The sequence below is a fragment of the Ceratotherium simum genome, chromosome 24, assembly GCF_057802395.1.
Source record: "Ceratotherium simum simum isolate JZ-2026a chromosome 24, ASM5780239v1, whole genome shotgun sequence".
NCBI lineage: Eukaryota > Metazoa > Chordata > Mammalia > Perissodactyla > Rhinocerotidae > Ceratotherium > Ceratotherium simum.
The window spans coordinates 35275390-35291189 of NC_141923.1; positions in this window are offsets into that span (position 1 = coordinate 35275390).

Sequence of the window (15800 nt, forward strand, 5' to 3'; positions counted from 1 at the left end):
ACCTCAACTTAATGGAATCAGGAATTCAAAGAATGGAAATTTGGCTCCTGCTATTTGTTTTAGAAGTAAATTGTTAAACTGTTCTTAAGACAGTTGCAACAGATAGCACCTACAAAGAACCATAGTGAGGGCCGGCCCAGTGGCGTAGTGGTTAAGTTCACACACTCTGCTTTGGCGGCCTGGGGTTCTCTGGTTCAGATCTCGGCACAGATCTCTACACCGCTTATCAAGCCATGCTGTGGTGGTGTCCCACATATAAAATAGAGGAAGATTGGCACAGATGTTAGCTCAGGACCAATATTCCTCAGCAAAAAAAAAAGAATCATAGAGGAATGACATCAACGTCATGGCAGAGTGAGTTGTCCTCTTTGTCTCTCCCCTCTAAGTTACAACTAAATGGACATTCATTAACTAACAGAGGATTCCCTACACAACACAACAGAATGCCTGAGAGACCCACAGAGCCATATATCTGAAGATGGGTGGACTGGATCTCCAGGAAGCAGTGGAACTAGGTGAGCACACCCCTCCCCCACCCTGGAGGCAGCAAGCCAGGTCACAGATCCTCACACAGCAGCAGGCAAGACTGTGAGTGGAGGCTGGGGCAGCCTGGCCCCCATGAGAACGCTTTTGGAGTAGTAGGCCAGCCTGCAGGAGCACCCACATACTGAGGTGGCCCCGCCCGCACAAACACTGCCTGAGTGGTGGCAGCTCAGTGTGGGCAAAATTGCCTCTCCCACCTACCACAGCAGCTCAGCTGGACCCACTAACCAAGCTCAGAGGCCCCAACCATGTGAGCATAACCTGCCTGCTGAGCACAGCACCGGGCTGCGACCTGCTCACCAAGCACAGAGGTCCCACCCATATGAGCACAACTCGCAGAGTGACTGCAGCCAGCCTGCGTGAACACAGAGGCCAGACCAGCATAACTACCAGGAGACAGGGTGGGATCAGAAACCACAGCTCCTGCCCCACCTCCAGCTATGGCAGGTGGAATCTGCGACCAGATACTACCACTGGCAGAGGATCAGTTCATCAAACACCATGAAGAACTACAGTAACACTGCAGAACAGAAGGAAAATGACAAGTCTCCAGAAACCAATCCTCAAGTCACAGAAGATTACAATCTAAATGACAGAGAATTCAAAATAGTTGTCATAAATAATCTCAACAAGTTACAAGAAAACACAGAAAGACACTTCAATGAGCTCAGGAATAAAATTAATGAACAGAAGGGATACTTCACCAAAGAGATCGAAACTCTTAAAACTATACAGAAATTTTGGATATAAAGAACACAACTAATGAGATAAAAAATAACGTAGAAACCATAAAAAATAGAGCAGATCTTATGGAGGACAGAATTAGTGATTTAGAGGATAGAAATATAGAAATGCTTCAGGTGGAGAAAAGAACTAAGATTTTTAAAAAATTAAGATGTTCTTCAAGAAATATCCAACTCAATTAGGAAAAGTAACATAAGGATTACAGGTATTCCAGAGGGAGAATAGGGGTAGAAAGGAGCAGAGAGCTTCTTCAAAGAAATAATAGCTGAGAACTTCCCAAACCTGGAGAAGGAACTGAACTTACAAGTACATGAATCCAGTAGAACTCCTATTTACATCACTGCAAAAAGACCTTCTCCAAGGCATATAATAATAAAACTGGCAAAAGTCAATGACAAAGAAAAAATATTAAGGACAGCAAGGTATAAGAAAATAACCTACAAAGGAACCCCTATCAGGCTTTCAGTGGATTTCTCAGCAGAAACCTTACATGCTGGGAGAGAATGGAATGATATTTTCAAAATACTGAAAGACAAAAACTTTCAGCCAAGAATACTCTATCCAGGGAAGTTATGCTTCAGATATGATGGAGAAATAAAAGCTTTCCCAGATAAACAAAAGCTGAGGGAGATCATCACCACTAGACCTGCCTTACAAGAAATGATGAAGGAAGCCCTCCTACCTGAAACAAAAAGGTAAAGGTTTACAAACCTTTGAGCAAGGAGATAAGTAGACAGACAAAATCAGAAAATTGCAGCTCTCTGTCAGAATAGGTTAGCAAACACTATTATAACATAAAAAATAAAAAGAAGGAAAGCATCAAAAATAACTATAACTACTTCAATTTAATCACAAACACACAACACAAAAAAGAATAATTTGTGACAACAATAAATCAGAAAGGGAAGAGGTAAGGGATGGAAAGAGATGGAACCTGCTTTGGCTAATGGAGATAAGAGGCTATCATAAAATGCCTATCTCATCTATGAGGTCTTTGATACAAACCTCATAGTAACCACTAGACAAAAAATCAGAGCATAGCCACAAATCATAAATAAAGAGAAAACTGAGAAAACCATCACAGAAAACCACCAAACTGAAATGGCAGTCAGAAACACAGGGGAAAAGAAATAATGGAAATACAGAACAACCAGAAAATGAGATAAAATGGCAGGATTAAGCCTTCATATATCAATAATCACTCTAAATGTAAATGGATTGAATTCTCCAATCAAGAGACACAGAGTGGCTGGTTGGGTTAAAAAACAAGACCCAACAATATGTTGCCTCCAGGAAACACATCTCAGCTCTAAAGACAAACATAGGTTCAGAGCGAAGGGATAGAAGATGATAGTCCAAGCAAATGGTAAGCAAAAGAAAGCAGGTGTTGCCATATTTATATCACACAAAGCAGACTTCAAGATGAAAAAGATAATGAGAGACAAAGAGGGGAAGTATATAATGATAAAGGGACATTCCACCAAGAGGACATAACACTTAGGAATATATATGCACCTAACACAAGAGCACCAAAGTATATAAAGCAACTATTAACAGACTTAAAGGGAGAAATTAACAGCAACACAATACTAGTAGGGGACCTCAACACCCCACTTACATCAATGGATGGATCATCCAGACAGAAAGTCAACAAGGAAACAGTGGCCTTAAATGAAACACTAGATCAGATGGACTTAATAGATATATACAGAACATTCTATCCAAAAACAGCAGAATACACATTCTTCTCAAGTGCACATGGAACATTCTCAAAGATAGACCATATGTTACGAAATAAGGAAAACCTCAATAAATTTAAGAAGATTGAACCATATCAAGCATCATTTCCAACCACAATGCTAAGAAACTAGAAATCAACTACAAGATATGTGGAGACTAAACAACATGTTACTGAAAAACCATTCGATCAATGAAGAAATCAAAGGAGAAATCAAAAAATACCTGGAGGCAAATGAAAATGAAAATACAACATACCAACTCTTATGGGATGCAGCAAAAGCAGTACTAAGAGGGAAATTTATAGCAATACAGGCCTACATCAACAAACCATAAAAATCTCAAATAAGTAATCTTTTTTTTTTTTTTTTTTTTTTAAAGATTTTATTTATTTATTTTTTCCCCCCAAAGCCCCAGTAGATAGTTGTGTGTCATAGCTGCACATCCTTCTAGTTGCTGTATGTGGGACGCGGCCTCAGCATGGCCGGAGAAGCAGCGCGTCGGTGCGAGCCCGGGATCCGAACCCGGGTCGCCAGCAGTGGAGCGCGCTCACTTAACCACCAAGCCACGGGGCCGGCCCTCAAATAAGTAATCTTAAACTACACCTAACAAAACTAGAAAAAGAAGAACAAAAACCAAAAGTCAGCAGAAGGAGGGAAATAATGAAAATTAGAGATTATGGATTATAAGAGAATACTATAAAAACTATATGCCAACAAATTGGGCCATCTAGAAGAAATGGATAAATTCTTAGACTCATACAACCTCCCAAAACTGAATCAAGAAGAAATAGAGAATCTGAATAGACCAATCACAAGTAAAGAGATTAAAACAGTAATCAAAAACCTCCCCCAAAAAACAAAAGTTCAGGACCAGACGGCTTCTCTGGAGAATTCTACCAAACAATCAAAGAATATTTAATACCCATTCTTCTCAAACTATTCCAAAAAATAGAGGAAGATGGAACACTTCCTAACTCATTCTACAAAGCCAACATCACCCTGATACCAATGCCAGACAAAGACATTACAAAGAAAGAAAATTACAGGCCAATATTGCTGATGAACATAGATGCAAAAATCCTCAACAAATTATTGGCAAACCAAATACAGCAATACATTAAAAAGATCATACATCATGACCAAGTGGGATTTATACCAGGGACGCAGGGATGGTTTGACATCTGCAAATCAATCAATGTGATACATTGCATCAACAAAACAAAGAATAAAAACCACATGATTATCTCAATAGATGCAGAGAAGGCATTTGACAAGATACAACATCCATTTATGATAAAAACTCTCAACTAAATGAGTATAGAAGGAAAGTACCTCAACATAATAAAGGCTACTTATGACAAACCCACACCCAACATCATACTCAACGGGGAAAGGCTGAAAGCCATTCCTCTGAGAACAGGAATGAGACAAGGCTGCCCACTCTCACCACTCTTATTCAACATAGTACTGGAGGTTTTGGCCAGAGCAATTAGGCAAGAAAAAGGAATAAAAGGAATCCAAATAGGCAACAAAGAAGTGAAACTCTCACTATTTGCAGATGACATGATTTTATATATAGAAAACCCTAAAGAATCCATTGGAAAGCTGTTAGAAATAATCAACAACTACAGCAAAGTCGCAGGGTACAAAATCGATCTACAAAAATCAGTTGCATTTCTGTATGCTAATAACGAACTAACAGATAGAGAGCTCAAAAGATAATACCATTTACAATTGCATCAAAAAGAATAAAATATCTAGGAATAAATCTTACCAAGGAGATGAAAGACCTATACAATGAAAACTACAAGACATTATTGAAAGAAATTGATGATGACATAAAGAAATGGAAAGACATCCCACACACATGGATTGGAAGAATAAACATAGTTAAAATATCTATATTACCTAAAGCAATCTACAGATTCAATGCAATCCCATTCAGAATCCCAATGACATTCTTCACGGAAATGGAAAAAAGAATACTAAAATTCATATGGGGCAACAAAAGACCTCGAATAGCTAAAGCAATCCTAAGAAAAAAGAACAAAGCAGGAGGCATCACAATCCCTGACTTCAAAACATACTACAAAGCAATAGTAATCAAAACAGCATGGTACTGGTACAAAAACAGACACACAGATCAATGGAACAGAATTGAAAGCCCACAAAAAAAACCGCACATATACAGACAGCTAATTTTTGACAAAGGATCTAAGAACATACAATGGAGAAAGGAAAGTCTCTTCAGTAAATGGTGTTGGGAAAACTGGACAGCCACATGCAAAAGAATGAAAGTGAACCATCTGCTATTGCCATTCACAAAAATTAACTCAAAATGGATCGAAGACCTGAAGATGAGACCTGAAACTATAAAACTCATAGAAGAAAATATAGGCAACACACTATTTGACATTGGTCATAAAGGAATCTTTTCAGATGCCATGCCTACCCAGACTAGGGAAACTAAAGAAAAAATAAGCAAGTGGGACTTTATCAGATTAAAGAGCTTCTACAAGACAAATGAAACCAGAATCGAAATGAACAGACAACCCACCAGCTGGGAGAAAATATTTGCAAAACATATATCTGACAAGGGGTTAATCTCCATAATATATAAAGAACTCACACAACTGAACAACAAAAAAAACAAACAACCCGGTCAAAAAATGGGCAGAGGAAATGAACAGACACTTCTCCAAAGAAGATAGACAGATGGCCAATAGGCACATGAAAAGATGCTCAACATCACTAATCATCAGGGAAATGCAAATCAAAACAACACTAAGATACCACCTCACGCCCGTTAGAATGGCTATAATCACCAAGACAAAAAACAACAAGTGTTGGAGAGGATGTGGAGAAACAGGAACCCTCATACACAGCTGGTGGGAATGCAAACTGGTGCAACCTCTATGGAAAATGGTATGGAGATTCCTCAAAAAATTAAAAATAGAAAAACCCTATGATCCAGCTATCCCACTACTGGGAATCCATCCAACGAACCTGAAATCAACAATCCAAAGAGGCTTATGCACCCCTATGTTCATTGCAGCATATTCACTATAGCCAAGAAGTGGAAGTAACCCGTGTCCCTCGACTGATGATTGGATCAAGAAGATGTGGTATATATATACAATGGAATACTACTCAGCCATAAAAAAAGACAAAATTGTCCCATTTGCAACAACATGGATGGACCTTGAGGGTATTATGTTAAGTGAAATAAGCCAGACAGACAAAAACAAACCTGTATGATTTCACTCATATGTGGAATATAAACAGACACATGGATAAGGAGAACAGATTAGTGGCTACCAGAGGGGAAGGGGGTGGGGGGGAGGGCAAAGGGGGTAATGGGGCACAAATGTAAGGTGATGGATAAAAACTAGACTATTAGGGGTAAGCAAGATGCAGTCTATACTGAAACTGATATATAATAATGGACACCTGAAATTACACAATGTTATAAACCAATATGACCTCAATAAAATAATTTTTTAAAAAAGAAACACAGAAATTTTTTAGAGCTAGAAATGATCATAGAATACATTGAATACATCCCCTATTTTATTTTTTCATTCACTGATTTATTCAGCAAATATTGGTAAAGCTTATATTGTGAGCTGCGTGCTGGAGATACGAAAATTATCAAAATATAGAAAGTTTCTGTACTCCTGGAGCTGACAGAGTCACAGCAGATGCCCAGTCACTTGCTATAGTCCTACCTATTAAATGTTATATGAGAGGAAGTTCAGGGTGTAAATGAGAGTTCATGGGAGGAACATTGAATATGGACTTGAGGGAGGTCAGTGAAGGCTTTCCAGCAGACGTGATGTCCAGGATATAAGTAGAGGGAGAGAGAAGAGGTTCCAGGCAGAATGAACAGCTTGTCTGGGGGTCCAGAGATGACAGAGCATCTGAGAGAAAACAAAGAAGTCATGTCAGACTGGACCTTAGTTAGGGTGCTGTGACCAGGTCATGTGTGTGGGGTCTTGTAAGCTTGTTAAGGAGTTTGGGATTTAATCCACTGGATACTAGAAAGACACCAGAGGGTTTTAAGCAAGAGAGTGACATGATGTGACAATTTTTTGTGTGTGTGTGAGGAAGATTGTCCCTGAGCTAACATCTGTGCCAATCTTCCTCTATTTTGTATGTGGGGCGCACCGTTGCATGGCTTGATGAGTGGTGTATAGGTCCATGCCTGGGATCCAAACCTGCAAATCCCGGGCCACCGAAGCAGAGCATGTGAACTTAACCACTAAGCGACTGGGCCAACCCGATGTGACTTAAATTTTAAGGTCACTTTGGCTGCAAAATGGAGCTTGGGTTAGTCAGGGGAAAGAGTAGAAGCAGAGGTATTAGCAAGTCTGGGCAGTAGTTGAGGCTTTCTATAGTCCTTAGAATAAAGTCCAAATTCTTAACAGGGATGACAAGGCCATCTCTTATTAGATCCCTATCTACCTCTCATTTCTCACCTTCTGTCCCCCTGCTTTCAGTTTCTGAGATATGGTATATTCTTTGCTCCTTCTGAGCCTGCTGCCTGGACCATTTTTTCCCTTCTCTCCACCTGCTAACCCATCCTTCAGGTCTTGCTTGAATGCCACTTGGTTCAGGAAGACTTCTCTGATCTCTTGGACGGGCACTTCTGCCGTGTCTCCTTGTAGTGAGGGCAGGAACAGGATCTATCTTGTTCACTTCATCTTGCCCATACTTGCAACAATCCTAGAACATAGTCAGTGCTTATTATCATTTTTTTAAATAAATGAATGATCTGATAGTGGCCTGAGGAAATCTACAATTTAAGGGGCAGGCAGAGGAAGAGGAACCTGAAAAGAAGTCCCAGAGGGAGGAGGAGAACCAGGAGAAGGGAGGTCATAGAAGTCAAAGGAGCAAGTGTTGACTTCTGGTTTCCAAATGGCTCTTTTTACTTTTGAAAACCACCCCCAAAGAGCCAAGGAGGGCAACAATCAGAAATACAAACTCTATCTTTGATGAAACTGGTAGACAGTTGTTAAGAGAAATTCACAATATGATGATTAAAAAGTGAATGGAGTGATACCTCTTCTGCTGTAAAAAGTGGTGGAAAGAAAGAAAGTATGTGTGGGATACAGGTTAGTTTGCTGGTTTTGTAGCAGAAAGTTGACAGAGTTTATGACTGATGGCTTCCAGATTGTCTAGGAAGTCAGGGGAGAAATCACCTGTTAACAGTTCAAGGGAGCTGGTGGGTTGAGTGGCTTGAGAGTATGGCGAGGACACAAACTAGGTGTTGTAACCTCAGAGGCAGTTTTTGAAGCTTTTGAAGCTTACTTGGGCCCCTGTGAGTAAAGGGTGTTGCTGGGAGTTGTAGTATTCTACGTGGGGAAGGGAAGCCAGCTTGCTATCAGAAAGCACTTTTATGCAAGCATTGCTGGTAAATCGCCTAAAGAGATCTCAGAAGACCTTAAATTCCCAAGGATCTAGTTACTCATGGTGTTTTTTTTATCCTTCTAAATCAATGTCCACTTTTATACCTAACTTTGTATCTGTAATTTTGTATACTTCTCTTAAAGATGGTCCCACAAATTGTACAAGCTTCCCTGAATCCATTCCTGACTGTGGAAGAACAGGTGACCAGGCAGTGCTGAAGCCCAGTTGACGTTGTGACCAGAGATTGATAGTGGCTCCAGTGTGCCAGGCTGAGTGATTTTCTCCAGCAGCCTTCTTGACATACAGAAATCACAGGGTTGGATAGCTCCATGCTTGGCCTTTGCCTGACAGGGCTGTCAATGGGAGAAGGGAATTGGCAAGAGAGAAAGCTGTAGGAGTAGGAGGTTGTGGTTGGAGTGAGATGTTGGAAGTTAAGATATCTGAGGAGCAGCAGTTTCATATGATGCCAAGGTGTCCGGGTGTGGTCCTTGTCATGGGAATGGGAGGCTGAAGAGGAGTGGAGAAGAAGGCCAGTGCTGAGGAGGAGATCAGAGAGCTGAGTCTGAGTGGACATGCGGCACGCTTTCAAATACTAGTGCTTTGGGCAACCCATATAGACCCACAGTTATCACAACATTCACTTGATCTTCCTACAGGACCATGTTGTTATTTGAGTTGAAATATTTACTGTCTAATCATACTTTCTCAGATATGAGGCAAAAATGCTCATATGTTCAGTAACCACTTGATCCTTCTTTCATACCAGGTTGACATTAAACCTCTGTGATAGACATGGGCCTGGCACATGGAAGGGCCCTTTTTTCTGGGAATTCCCAGGGCTGGGCCCCCAGTGGCCATGTCGAGACTATATAAACAGTAATGCCCCTAGACACAGGCAAGAAGAGCTCCTTTCCTCGGCCATGCGCTTTAAAAAACCCTACATTTCACAAAAAATGTGCAAGAAAATGGTAAATTTATTTAATAATATGTGGACATCTATGTCACTTAGGCTCTGGCGCTCAGTTCTGGCGTAACACAACCTGACACCCTAAATATCTGCTCTCACGACTAACATTGTTTAAGCCCAAGGGGAGCATGTCTTGACTGCATCCAAACGCTTTGAAGGTGTGTCGATGGTGCTGCTGCTTCTGAATGCAGAGAGGATTTGAACAGAGGAAGCAATTGGCAAGGGAGAAAGCTGGAGGAGTAGGAGGTTGTGGTTGGAGTGGAGAAAGGAGGAGAAAAGACAAATTAGTTAACTTGTCAAATCCTTTCTCAGCATGAGTGTAACAGATACTTGCATTAAAATGGATATCATTTTCAGTAGTGTGGAGTGTCCGTTTTCTTGTCTTTCTTCGTATTCCAATGTGTGTGTTTGCAACACTTGTATATGAAGGCTAAATAAACAATTCATATTACTTTCAAATTGATAGACCTGTAGGAGTAGAGGAAACATGCATGATGTATGGTAACCATTGTTTACATCGGCAACTAAATGGACATTGAACATTAGAATCGTGAATAGTTTTATTCTTATAAAAATTCATATAATTAAATTTTCAAAAACAAAGTATTTAGCTTTATTTGAATAATTTTGATTTAAAGTGTTGATATTCATAGCTATAATGTATTTTGCCTTTTAATTTTGATAGATAATTTAAATATCGTAGAAGAAAAATGACCTAAAACATTTTAAAATAATTTTTATTTTTGCATTTCTTTAATTTACATTTTTATGAAAATATATTTAAATTGCATATAATTTGAATACAATTACATTTTGTGTTTTTTAATCCTTTAGTTGACTAACTACTGCCATTAAAACACAAAATATTGAATGATTATAACAGCTATAATAATTGATAATTAATGATTTTATTGAGATGAACGCCGAATGGAGCAGAGCCACCCTCCCGCTCCCATCCCTGCATTGGACTATAACATGAAGAAGAAATAAACTTTCATTTTATAAGGCCACTAAAATTTATCATTGTTACAGCAATCTACTCCTACTTAATCTACTTCTCCTATCAGAACAAGTTGTCATGTTCTATGATCTTCTCAGCTGATTGTTTTGGATAAGAGATATCATATAGCCATATATAGAAAAAAATAGATTGTACACATAGATTAAAATTTGGGTGAACACCCGTGGAAGTATACCAGCACTATTAAGACTGTGCTAGGATGTTAGATCAGTTATCCCTGTGGATGCTGAAATTAATGGAAGTTGAAGATCTTTGGAGTGGAGAAAAATATAATGAAACAGATGTCAAAACTTCCACAGATGAGGGAATTAAAGGTGATGAGAGTAGGTCAGGAAGGCATCTGCCTTAGACCAGCAGTAATGGTGAAAAAAGTAGGTAAAAAATGGTAGACTGATTAGAAGGAGCACAGAGAGAGGAGTCAAGATGGCGACGTAAGCAGACTCGGAACTCACCTCCTCCCGTGGACACAGCCAATTTACAACTACTCGTGGAAAAATTACCCCTGAGACAGAACTGAAAACTGGATGAGAGGAACTCCTGCAACAACGGACAATCCTAACTGAGGTAGAAGAGGCAGAGACTCCCTTCTGGAGAGGAAAAACGCCGCCTTCACAAGCCGCCAGCTTCACGGCCTCCGGGAGCAGCTCACAGGTACGCAGCCTCCCTGGAGGCACGGGGCCCTGAGCCGGGGAGCGCCCCCGCTGTGGGCATTTTGTGGACCCAGCACAGTCGAGACCAGCGGCATAATATCTGACTGTGCCTGCTACTAAAACACTGGGGAGCACCCCCAGAAAACCCGGTTCACAAAGAAACTAAAACTGGCTCTTAAAGGGCCCGTGTGCAAACTCACCCGTTTCAGGAAGCACCCTAAAATCAACAGAAAGAAAGGTGTACAGTGCTTTGGTGACAAGAGACTCACCTAATAGGCCCTGAGTGCATCTCGGTGAGGGGTGAGACCTCTCCAGGGACTGGGACATTGGCGGCGGCCATTGTTGTGGCCTGGTGTGGGCGTGCTGACACAGACGCCATAGGAGTTCTCCCTGAGGCCTGCTAGCCCAGGGTCTGCCCCACCCGCTAGAGCACCGATTTAATCCAGCTCAGCCAGGGCAGCCAGCCCACCCTGGAGACTGGCCCCACCCAACAACAAGCCCTCAGGCAACTTGTGGGCCTGCATAGATTGGTGACTGGATTCTCTGCAGCCTGGCAACTGAGCCGACTTGAGCAGGGCAGGGTGTGCACAAGGAGTGGGTGGAGAGTGTGGGGCGGTGGCAGAGTGTGTGGGGCTCCCGCCGTGGAGAGTCTGGGTCCGCTTGGGGAGGTCGGGGCGCTCACACGGGGCAGGACTGTGTTGACTGTGTGTGTGGACCTGTGGGCGGCAGGGCTTCTCAGCCGCAGAAGACTTGTACTTCTCAAAGACCCACATAGGAGGTTTGCTCCACCTTCCAAAACCTGAAACAATTGGGTGCTCCTGTGCCTGAGGCCAGCCCCACTCCGCTGCAATCCTCAGAGAGCTGACAAGACACCTAATAGGCTAGAGGCTTACAGCAATTGTAAGGCCCTGAGCCTAACAACCTGCCATGGTGGGGGCCTACTCACTTAAAAGAAATACTGCAACACAAATGTGGTATTAGAACTTGCAGCCAACTGTGCTGGGGATCCCCACACCTGATAAAGAGACTGAAGGGCCCACAACAACTACAAGCAGCTGAGCATTATAACAGCTGGCCAGGAGCATAACTCAGCCTCCCTGGGCGCCTACAGGGAGAGCAAACAGGCCACAGCAGAAGGATACACGTAGCCCACATAGGAGTCACCCCTGGAACATTGAGAACTGAGGGAAGAACACTGGAAGCCTCCTAAGCCATCACTTACATAAGGTCACCTATCCAAGAGCAGGAGACGTAGCTGACCTACCTAATACGTAGACACAAGCACAGGGAAAGAGGCAAAATGAAAAGGCAAAAGAATACATTCCAAGTAAGGGAACAGACAAAACCCCAGAAAAGGAACTAAGTGAAACAGAAATGAGCAACCTACCCGACAGAGAGTTCAAACTAAGAGTGTTAAGGATGCTCACTGATCTGGGGAGAAGAATAGATGAACTCAGTGAGAATGTCAACAAAGAAATGGAAGATATAAAAAAGAACCAATCAGAAATGAAGAATACAATACTGGAAATGAAAAATTCATTAGAGGGACTCAAAAGCAGAGTAGAGGATACAGAAGAACGGATCTGTGAGCTGGACGAAAGACTAGAAGAAATTACCCGAGGTGAACAGGTAAAAGAGAAAAGAATTAAAAAGACTGAGGACAGTCTAAGAGACCTCTGGGACAACATGAAGCGCACTAACATCCGTGTTATAGGGGTCCCGGAAGGAGAAGAGCGAGACAAGGGGTCAGAGAAGCTATTTCAAGAAATAATAGATGAAAACTTCCCTAACCTAAGGAAGGAAACAGACATCGAGGTACAGGAAGCACAGAGAGCCCCAAACAAGATAAACCCAAAGAGGCCCACACCAAGACACATCATAATCAAAATGTCCAGAATTAAAGATAAAGAGAGAATCCTAAAAGCCGCAAGAGAATGTCAAGTTACGTACAAAGGAAACCCCATAAGGCTATCAGCTGACTTCTCTGCAGAAACCTTACAGGCTAGAAGAGAATGGCACGATATATTTAAAGTGCTAAAAGGAAAAAACTTACAGCCAAGAATACTCTACCCAGCAAGGTTATCATTCAAAATGGAAGGAGAGATCAAAATTTTCCCAGATAAGCAAAAATTAAAGGAGTTTGTCACCAAGAAACCAGTGCTACAAGAAATGTTAAAGGGACTGATTTAAGGGGAAAAGAAAAGACCACAAATAGGAAAAATTATCTATTTCCATGATTAGAACGTAATGGATACAAATGCACAACAAAGAGGTTAGATATGATATCAAAAACATGAGGGAGGAGGGGAGTTAAAGAGTAGAGCTTTCAGACAGAGGTCAAACTAAAGTGACCATCAATTCTGTATAGAAGAAGAAAGGAACAGAGAAGGACTACTAAAACACTGAGAAAAAAAGTTAAAAAGTGGCAGTAAGTACATACTTATCAATAGCTACTTTAAACGTCAATGGACTAAATGCTCCAATTAAAAGGCATAGGGTGGCTGACTGGATAAAAAAACAAGACCCATATATATGCTGCATACAAGAGACACACTTCAGACCTAAAGACACTCACAAACTGAAAGTGAAGGGATGGAAAAAGATACTCCACGCAAATGGCAATGAAAAGAAAGCTGGGGTAGCAGTACTCATATCAGACAAAATAGACTTTAAAACAAAAACTGTAAAAAGAGACAAAGAAGGGCATTACATAATGATCAAGGGAACAATCCAACAAGAGGATATAACACTTGTAAATATCTATGCACCCAATGTAGGTGCACCTAAATATATAAAGCAATTATTAACAGACATAAAAACAGAAATAGACAGTAACACAATAATAGTAGGGGACTTTAACACTCCACTTATACCAACAGATAGATCATCCAAACAGAAGATCAATAAGGAAACATTGGCCTTAAATGACACACTAGAACAGATGGACCTAGTAGATATATACAGAGCATTCCATCCAAAAACCGAAGAATACACGTTCTTTTCAAAGGCACATGGAACATTCTCCAGGATTGATCACATATTAGGCCACAAAACAAGTCTCCATAAATTTAAGAAGATTGAAATAATACCAAGCATCTTTTCTGACCACAACGGTATGAAACTAGAAATCAACTATAGGAAGAAAATCAGAAAAGCCACAAATACGTGGAGATTAAACAAAATGCTACTGAACAACGACTGGGTTAACGAAGAAATCAAAGAAGAAATCAAAAAATACCTGGAGACAAATGAAAATGAAAATACGACATGCCAGAATTTATGGGATACAGCAAAAGCAGTTCTAAGAGGGAAGTTTATAGCGATACAGGCCTATCTCAACAAACAAGAAAAATCTCAAATAAACAATCTAACAATGCACCTGAAGGAACTGGAAAAAGAAGAACAAACCAAGCCCAAAATCAGTAGAAGAAGGGAAATAATAAAAATCAGAGCAGAAATAAATGAAATAGAGACCAAAAAAAAATAGAAAAAATTAATAAAACCAAGAGCTGGTTCTTTGAAAAGATCAACAAAATTGACAAACCTTTAGCTAGACTCACCAAGAAAAAGAGAGAAGGCACAAATAAGTAAAATCAGAAATGAAAGAGGAGAGGTTACAACAGACACCTCAGAAATACAAAAGATTATAAGAGAATACTATGAAAAGCTATATGCCAACCAATTCGACAATCTGGAAGAAATGGATAAATTCTTAGAATCATACAACCTTCCAAAACTGGATCAAGAAGATGTAGAGAATTTGAATAGACCAATCACCAGTAAGGAGATCGAAACAGTAATCACAAACCTCCCCAAAAATAAAAGTCCAGGACCAGACGGCTTCCCTGGTGAATTCTACCAAACATTCAAAGAAGACTTAATACCTATCCTTCTCAAACTCTTCCAAAAAATTGAGGAGGGGGGGAAGCTCCCTAACTCATTCTACGAAGCTGACATTACCCTGATACCAAAACCAGACAAGGACAACACAAGAAAAGAAAATTACAGGCCAATATCACTGATGAACATCGATGCAAAAATCCTCAATAAAATACTAGCAAATCGCATACAACAATACGTTAAAAAGATTATACACCATGATCAAGTGGGATTTATTCCAGGGATGCAGGGATGGTTTAACATTCGCAAATCAATCAACGTAATACACCACATTAATAAAATGAAGAATAAAAATCACATGATCATCTCAATAGATGCAGAGAAAGCATTTGACAAGATACAGCATCCATTTATGATAAAAACTCTGAATAAAATGGGTATAGAAGGAAAGTACCTCAACATAATAAAGACCATATATGAGAAACCCACAGCTAATATCATCCTCAATGGTGAAAAACTGAAAGCCATCCCTCTAAGAACAGGAACCAGACAAGGATGCCCACTGTCACCACTCCTATTTAACATAGTACTGGAAGTCCTAGCCAGAGCAATCAGGCAAGAGAAAGAAATAAAAGGGATCCAAATTGGAAAGGAAGAAGTGAAACTGTCACTATTTGCAGGTGACATGATTTTATATATAGAAAACCCCAAAGAATCCACCAGAAAACTTTTAGAAGTAATAAACGAGTATGGTAAAGTTGCAGGATACAAAATCAACATACAAAAATCAGTTGCATTTCTGTACACTATCAACGAAGTAGCAGAAAGAGAAATTAAGAATACCATCCCATTTACAATTGCAACAAAAAGAATAAAATACCTAGGAA